The sequence below is a fragment of the Mus caroli genome, chromosome 5 (assembly GCF_900094665.2).
Source record: "Mus caroli chromosome 5, CAROLI_EIJ_v1.1, whole genome shotgun sequence".
NCBI classification, from domain to species: domain Eukaryota; kingdom Metazoa; phylum Chordata; class Mammalia; order Rodentia; family Muridae; genus Mus; species Mus caroli.
In genome coordinates this window covers 67,807,590-67,815,106 of record NC_034574.1, presented here as the reverse complement: position 1 = coordinate 67,815,106, position 7,517 = coordinate 67,807,590, and the positions used below count along the sequence as shown (strand labels likewise).

Genomic DNA, 7,517 nt, shown 5'->3' with positions numbered 1-7,517 from the left:
CACCACCATCACCACCACCACCATCATTACCACCACCACCATCATCATCATGTTTTACTTTTTTTCCTGTACAACCTAGCTACCATCTTCAGGAGCAGATCGCTTCTCAGACATGCCTAAGAGTTTTACATCCTCCTCGTTTTTTATCTTCTGACTCTGCATCTTCCTCTGTCTACAGCTACTAGGTGCTTTCCACCAATGTGCACGGGCCCTGAACCACACTTCAACCTTCAGACCACAGGTGGTGTGATCTCAAAGGCCCCAAGGGAAACTGCTGGTTGTACAGACGTTCTCAGCGTTGCCAGTGTGGCTTCAGTGTGACGGCCTTCAGAGTTCACTGCTTCTGCCTCTATGATGTGTAATCTTTTGCCCCTGCCCCTAAACTGATCATTCATAATGCTAACTGGTGTTCATCTGAATCATCATTCACCTTACAATGATAATCTTTGTCTGCCTTTAGTTCACAACCAGGAAGATAGTTCTGAGGCCTAAGATGGTTCATGTGCATGTCCACTGAGCTTTCCTTGATGAGAAGGTGTGCACTTCAGCGTGAGAGAAGCTGGACTGAGAGATCTGCCTACTGCTCCTCAGAACAGACTCAGGATGGAATCATGCCAGGTATAAAAGCGTGTGGCCCAGGCTAGCTTAGAACTAGTGATCTTCCTTCCTCCACCTCCTTCAGTAAATCCCTACTAGCACCAACTTCTTGGCGTTTCTTAATCCCCAAGTTGACAATGAAAATGTGGACTGTCATATAAGAATGTTAGTAAGAGCTGACCTGGATAAAGACTTTAAGCCTTGAAAGTCGTCCCTGAGCTCAATTGTTTCTTGGGTATTGAAACGCCAAGAGACTTTCCTATTTAATTTCTGACCTATTTCTATTTCCCTTAAACAGAACTGTCCCCTCTCTGGTTCTCCATTTGACTGAGTATCTTTGACAGTCACCTAATGAACCCCATTGGCACTCAGTAAATGGTAAACAGTGTCGATAGCACATGTCCACCGCCAGTCACACGAAGCTCATCAACGTGGCCTTATCACAGGCTCTCACCTCTGGGTAAACAACGAAAGCCTAAGAAGTGGTGTGAACGCTCAGCTAGCTGACAAGTACGGGAGCTGTTTGTATTGGTGCCGCACAAAGCCGGTCATCCCCAGAAGGCAACGTGCACCACAAGGCTGGTTGCTTTTCTCCTCTCCCAAACATAGAAATGCTTTTGGAAACACTGACCCTTTGTAGGCGTTACTCTCATAAACTCTACTTCATGGATAGAAATCAAGAGGTGGTCACCAAGCTATTCACAAAACTTGGGCAGCAGTGAGCAGTGGTCTGGAGGGATGTGATTGAGAGATGGTTCTGGGCAGAGTATACGTGTTTGCCATTAGAACTTGGATCTCAGTCGCCTGGTCTACTGATAGAGGCTCTCTAACCACAGTTGCTTCAGGAAAATGGGAAGTATGTTGACTTTTTGGTGTTTGTTTGTTTGTTTGTTTGTTTGTTTGTTTTTTGAGACAAGGTTTCTCTGTGTAGCCTTGATTGTCCTGGAACTCACTCTGTAGACCAGGCTGGCCTCAAACTCAGAAATCTGCTTGCCTCTGCCTCCCAAGTGCTGGGATTAAAGGCGTGCGCCACCACTGCCCAGCTGTATGTTGACATTTAAGAAGGTTGTTTAGGGCTGGTCGTGTGGGTTAGTGGTAGAGCACTTGCCTAGTCCTTGAGGCTCTGGATTCCACTCTGGCATGAGAAAAAGAAAAAAAAATCAAGCATTCTTTGTGGGATAAGAAATATGTCGCATAAAACATCCAATTATAGGTCAGTGGGCCAGTTATGACCGTGTGTCCCTGCTGTTTCACTGATGTGGTAACAATGCTACCCCACTGCTATCTGAACAGCTCAATCAATCCAAAGTCGTTTCTAATTTCAATTCACTTATTTCTTATTTGTTTAGGCTGTGGCTACAGGTCACTCACTACACATCAAATACTGGCTTTCGCTCTTTGCGACCTTGCTTCATTTAAATTATTTTTTTCTTCCTTTTCTTTGAGACAGGATCATTTAACACAGCCCAGGCTGCACCTGGCCTCTTGATTCTTCTGCCTCACCCTTCCGCGTGTTGGGAATACAGGAGTGTGCCAGCACATCCGACTCCTCCATTTTTAAGGTCTTCTGAGAGATGAGACATTCCCCCTGATTTACAGGTGAGAAAGCCACAGTTTGGAGAAGCAAAGTGACTTTTCTAAGGACTATTGAATATGTGGTAGGGTTGAGATGGAAACACAGGCTCTGTTGACCTGTGGCCCTCAGCAAATGTGGAATTGAGATACGTCTGTGGGACTATGGCCCCTTGGTAAATGTGTGGCTGGAGTTAATGGGAGTTAAGTTGGGACATGTAGGAAACATGGTTTGACCAGGGGCAAACAGGACATTTGGAAGTCACAAAGCAGAGTTTGACCAAGGAGTAGTCAGCCCTGTGATGAGTCAAGTTGTTAGATATAGTATGTCAGGTACATGTGTGTGTGTGTGTGTACTGTGTTTGTGGGTACTTTGTGTGTATACTGTGTGTGTACTGTGTGTGTATACTATGTGTGCTGTGTGTGTGTACTGTATGTACATGTATTCTGTGTGTACTATGTGTGTGTACTGTGTGTGTGTGTGGTGTGTGTGTGTGTATGGTGTGTGTGTACTCTGTGTGTGTGTGTGGTGTGTGTGTATGGTGTGTGTATACTGTGTGTGTGTATGTATATGGTGTGTGAGTACTGTGTGTACTGTATGTGTGTATGGTATGTGTATATGGTGTGTAAGTACTGTGTGTATATGGTAAGTGTGTATACTCTGTGTGTACTGTGTGTATTGTGTGTACACTGTGTGTAATGTATGTACCATGTGTGTACTATGTACTACTATCTGCCTTGAGGGCAATGACAAGATTTTCATGCAATTAGACTTTAATTCAGACCTGCCTCAGTCACCCTTCCCCTGGCCATTGTAAACTCTCTCCAATAATCCCTGACATTGGTCCCCAAGGCCCTGGTTCTTCGCTTCTGTCCTCCCAACGATTTACTTCTCTAAAGAAATACACCCTGATGGCATGAAAACAGTCAGGGATGGTAACATCAACCATGCATCCAGCCTTAAATTACCAACTAGAAGGAGAAACAAGACCGAGAAGATTGTTTGGGGGAAAGAGTGCTTTCTCCTAAATGTTCCTGTATTTTAAAATTCCTATTCAAAAACCCATTCTCTGTCTTGGATTAAACATCAGAGAAAAAAAAAAAAAACAGAAAACACGACGCCCTTCCCTGCTTCCCAAGGGCTCATCCCCGTGGTCATCCCAGCCTCTGTTTCCCTGGCAAGCACCAACCATGATGGAGCCCATCCCTGCTCGCCCACCCTCTGTTCACTGGGGTGGTGGCGGGGGTGGGAAGGGCCTAATACTAAACAGGACTGCTCTGGTTCTGAAATGCTTAGTGGCAGGGAGCCCAGGATTAAAGACATAAATAAGGTGCAGGTTTTCAGAAACCTGCCAGCAACTCTCTCAAACAGGAAGAGGATACTTGGAACTGTCCTGCCAACTCCCAGCCTCAGTTCATACTCAAAGGCAGCAAGGGCGGCTCTGTGCAGCTGACTCCTCAGTTCAGACTCAAAGGCAGCAAGGGCGGCTCTGTGCAGCTGACTCCTAACGCAGCGAGCTAAGACTGCTATCTGAGATATCAGAGTGTATAGGGCACATCCCTAGTCCCCAGATAACTCCTCTGTTTTCAGGAGGGGATGTGGTCATAAATGTCATCCCTTTTCTGGGAGATGAGCTATTGGACGCCAGTGGGCTTCTTGGAAAACCAAAAACAAACAAACAGGAATGAGAGGGCTTAGGATAGTGGGGAGTGCCGGCTTCACTCGCTGTTGTCTTAGAGCATTTCCCAAGCACCTTCCATTCCAGGGCCTACACTCAGCTGGGACTTAGAACTAGCTCGTTCATGCATAGAAAGAACTGGAACAAGTGTTTGAAATTCTACTGCACTCAAGCTAGCATGCGGATCTCTCAAGTCTGAGCGTCTTTAAATACTCATGGAAATCCATCACTGAAGTACACAAGGGAGAAGGCAGAAACACCCACACACAGTACACACACAGCACACACACACACAGTACACACAGTACACACACACAATACACACACACACACACTACACACAGTACACACACACAGTACACACACATATACACAGCAGAAACCTCCAGCTAAGTGCAGCGGATGGTCTGGCCCCATCAAGAAGCATCAGACAGCAACAGACCAGGGATTTGTGGTGATAAGAGACAAGCCTGGGCTTAGAACTGTGTTCTACACCAAAGAGATAGCCATCACACATCATATGCTCAAAGATACAAGGAACATGCGTCATGCAGAAGCTTAACGTAACTACAAATACATAAGCTCAGCCGTTTAAACAATAAATCAAAAGAACATAAGAGGTCACAGGCATCATTTGAGAAGCTATGGTGTGTGCCGTGATACCTTAGAATCCCAAGTGGGTTCCACTGCAGAGAGGTCAAGTGGTCCACAGAGACTTCTGAAAGGAGATGGGATTTGGCATGGGGATTTACAGAACAAAGGCTCTGGGTAGATGAAGGGAAGTAGGGGTGGGGGGAGGCTGTGAGGATATCGCAATAGTCATGTGTGAACAGTGCTGACTCACTTGGGGGTCTCTGCCCACCTGCGTCTCTCTTTGTGCTCATCTGCCTACACGTCACTGCCCGTTGGTTTTTTTTTTTTTGCTTCTAAATGTATTCTTCTCATTGTATGTTTTCACACTGCTTTGTTTAAATATAATCAAACTACAATACATCATGTACAGCACACACTCTTTAATAGGTCTGGACCTACACGTGCAGCTCGGACATCACCGTAGTCAGTGTGGCAACCATGGCTATCCACCCATGGAGAGTTACAGCCTTGTCAAATAGGAAAGTCAACTGTGTGGCATTGGGATACCTGCTCTTCTAGGGTTCTAAAGATCGATCCTTCTTTCACAGGCAAAGAACTACAGAACATAGATTTCATTTTCTTTTTCTTTTTCTTTCTCCTTCTCTTTCTCCTTTTCTTTCTCCTTCTCTTCCTCCTTTTTCTCTTTCTCCCTCTCTTTCTCTTTCTCTTCCTCTTTCTTATTCTCCCCCTCTTCCTCTTTCTGTCTGTCTGTCTGTCTCATAGAGATAAGGTAGCTTTGAACTTGAATCCTTCTCCTTCATTCTTCTAAGCACACCCATTACAGGACTGTGCCCCTACAATGCCCAGCCTCATGCTTCAGCGATGACTACACCAGCCTCTTTCACTGACAGCATTTGGCAGGTGGGCATGTGCTTGTGCTGTTGATCCTAAAGAGAATCCCACCAAGGGGACACTGACCAAAGAAGAGAAGGCGAGCCTTAGACAGGTCAGACACTTGTCAACTATGACAGTTGGTAGATGGGGGTGCCACTGCTGCACCTCAAGTCAGCTTGCCTTAAAATACTGATTAATTAGTTTTCGGGGTTTTTTTCCTTGAACATTTATATGTGTGCATGTATGTGCGCCTGACTGAGTTTGTGGACCACACACATGTAGGAACACATGGATACCAGAAGAAGGAGCTGGGTCCCCTGGAACTGTTGTAACCATCACATGAGGGCCAGATTCTGGTCCTCGGTAAGAACCATGAGTTCTCTCAGCTCCTGAGCTCTCCAGGTCCAGGATCTGCCTGACTGGCACCCCGGAAAGGATCAGCCAGCTCACCATGGAATCCTGACCCTGGGCAATCTAGTGTGTTCCAGTTGGCTCAGTTAGTTTTCATTTCCAGTACAGTGCATACAGGCTCCCTTTTCTCCACAGCTTCACGGGGGACAGTGCTCATGGATGGTCTTTCTGATAGCAGCCACTTTAACAGATGGGAGATGATTCCTTGAGGTGCCTTTGATTTACTCTCTCCCAGGAGTCAATCTGTACTCTCATATTCACTAGAGCATTATTCACAGACAAGATGTGGAAATAGCCCCCAAATGTCTGCCATCAGATGACAATAACACACACACACACACACACACACACACACACACACACACACACACACAGAGAGAGAGAGAGAGAGAGAGAGAGAGAGAGAGAGAAATATTTAGCCTTTAATAGAAGAGAGGACCATGGCCATTTGTGTGATGAACTTGAATGCATGATGAGCCTGGGGTGTATTATGCTAAGTGAAATAAGCCAGATGCAGAAGCCCAGATGCTGCACAATCTCATGTGTGTGTATAATCTGAATGGCTGAGTCTATACAACCAGAGAGGAGAAGAGTGGTTTCCCAGGGCTGGGGATTGTCAACAGTGTCTTCATAAAGTTGAGCGGGGAAATTTTGACCATGGCTTCTGCTTCCTATAAAAGAGCCTTTGGTGGCCCTGGTGGGGACAGTGTGATGGTGCTTCTGTCCACTGCTACCCTGAGGTCCCAGAGGCTCATCCAGCTTCTCCTTAAATGGAACCAGGATGGCACATGCAGAACAACTGCATCCTAGATAGAGGACAATGGGCACCCCCTGCAGTCTGTGCTTCCTTCTGGTCTACTCCGAGTTTGGGAAGCAGGACTCCACTGAAGCTGCTGTGTAAATGTCCTGTCAGCCTGTTTATCCTCACAGGGCAGTTTCTTGGCTGCCCCAGCCCTGTTAATTGCCCCCAGCTCAGGAGTCTTTGAAGGGATAAAAGCCAGATTGCAGACACACACTAGTGTTTATCACGCACGTCTTTCCTGGGGGTCCCTGTCCCAGGAAGGGGCAGGTCCTTTTCTTCATGTGCCAACTCTGCTGCCTGGGGTTGCCTTGTGCCCCTCCACCAGCTGCCTTTGAATGGAGCTTCTGATTCACAGAAGATAGCTTATTCTAGCAGGAAGCTGCAGCTCGGGATGGGAGATGCTGAAATGGATTTTTTTTGTTGTTAACCTGTGTGTTTCTGTGTCCTGATATCCCATCCTCCCATCAGGGGCTGCTCTGTCTTCTGAGAGTCCTCCCTCTCCCACTCCTCCAGCCAGTGCTCTCTCCTGTGTATAACATGTCTCCATCTGAGTGCTGTGCACAGAAGTACCCCCCCACACACACACACACACAAGGGCTCTTCAGAGTTTGTGTTTGTAAAGCTCTGAGCTGAAGGGGACTTTGCAAAGGCAAACACTACACATGCAAGCATGGCTAGAATGTTAGGGATGACTCAAAGTCTCCAAAGAGGCACGATGAAGTGTGGGTGCTCAAGAGAGGGCGAGAAGGCACCCAACTCAGGAACATCAGGGGCTACGTGGCAATTCAGCAGGTCTGATTACATCATTTCACCTTCCAAATAATTATAGTAGGTAAGAGAACTGAGCAGGCATGGGAGAGTGCTGGATCCTGACTCTCAGGCTTCCAGGGAGCATGGGATGCAGCGGAGAAAGGATCTGCATGTATAAAGCCTGGGTATTTAAAAAAAAATTCTTTATTCTTGAGAATAAACACACATATACAATTAAA

General features: G+C 46.5%; 1 pseudogene; it reads right to left on the bottom strand.

Moving 5' to 3' along the window:
- Positions 1-43: 43 nt before the first annotated feature.
- On the bottom strand, positions 44-2,152 carry LOC110294869 (annotated as a pseudogene).
- Positions 2,153-7,517: the final 5,365 nt, after the last annotated feature.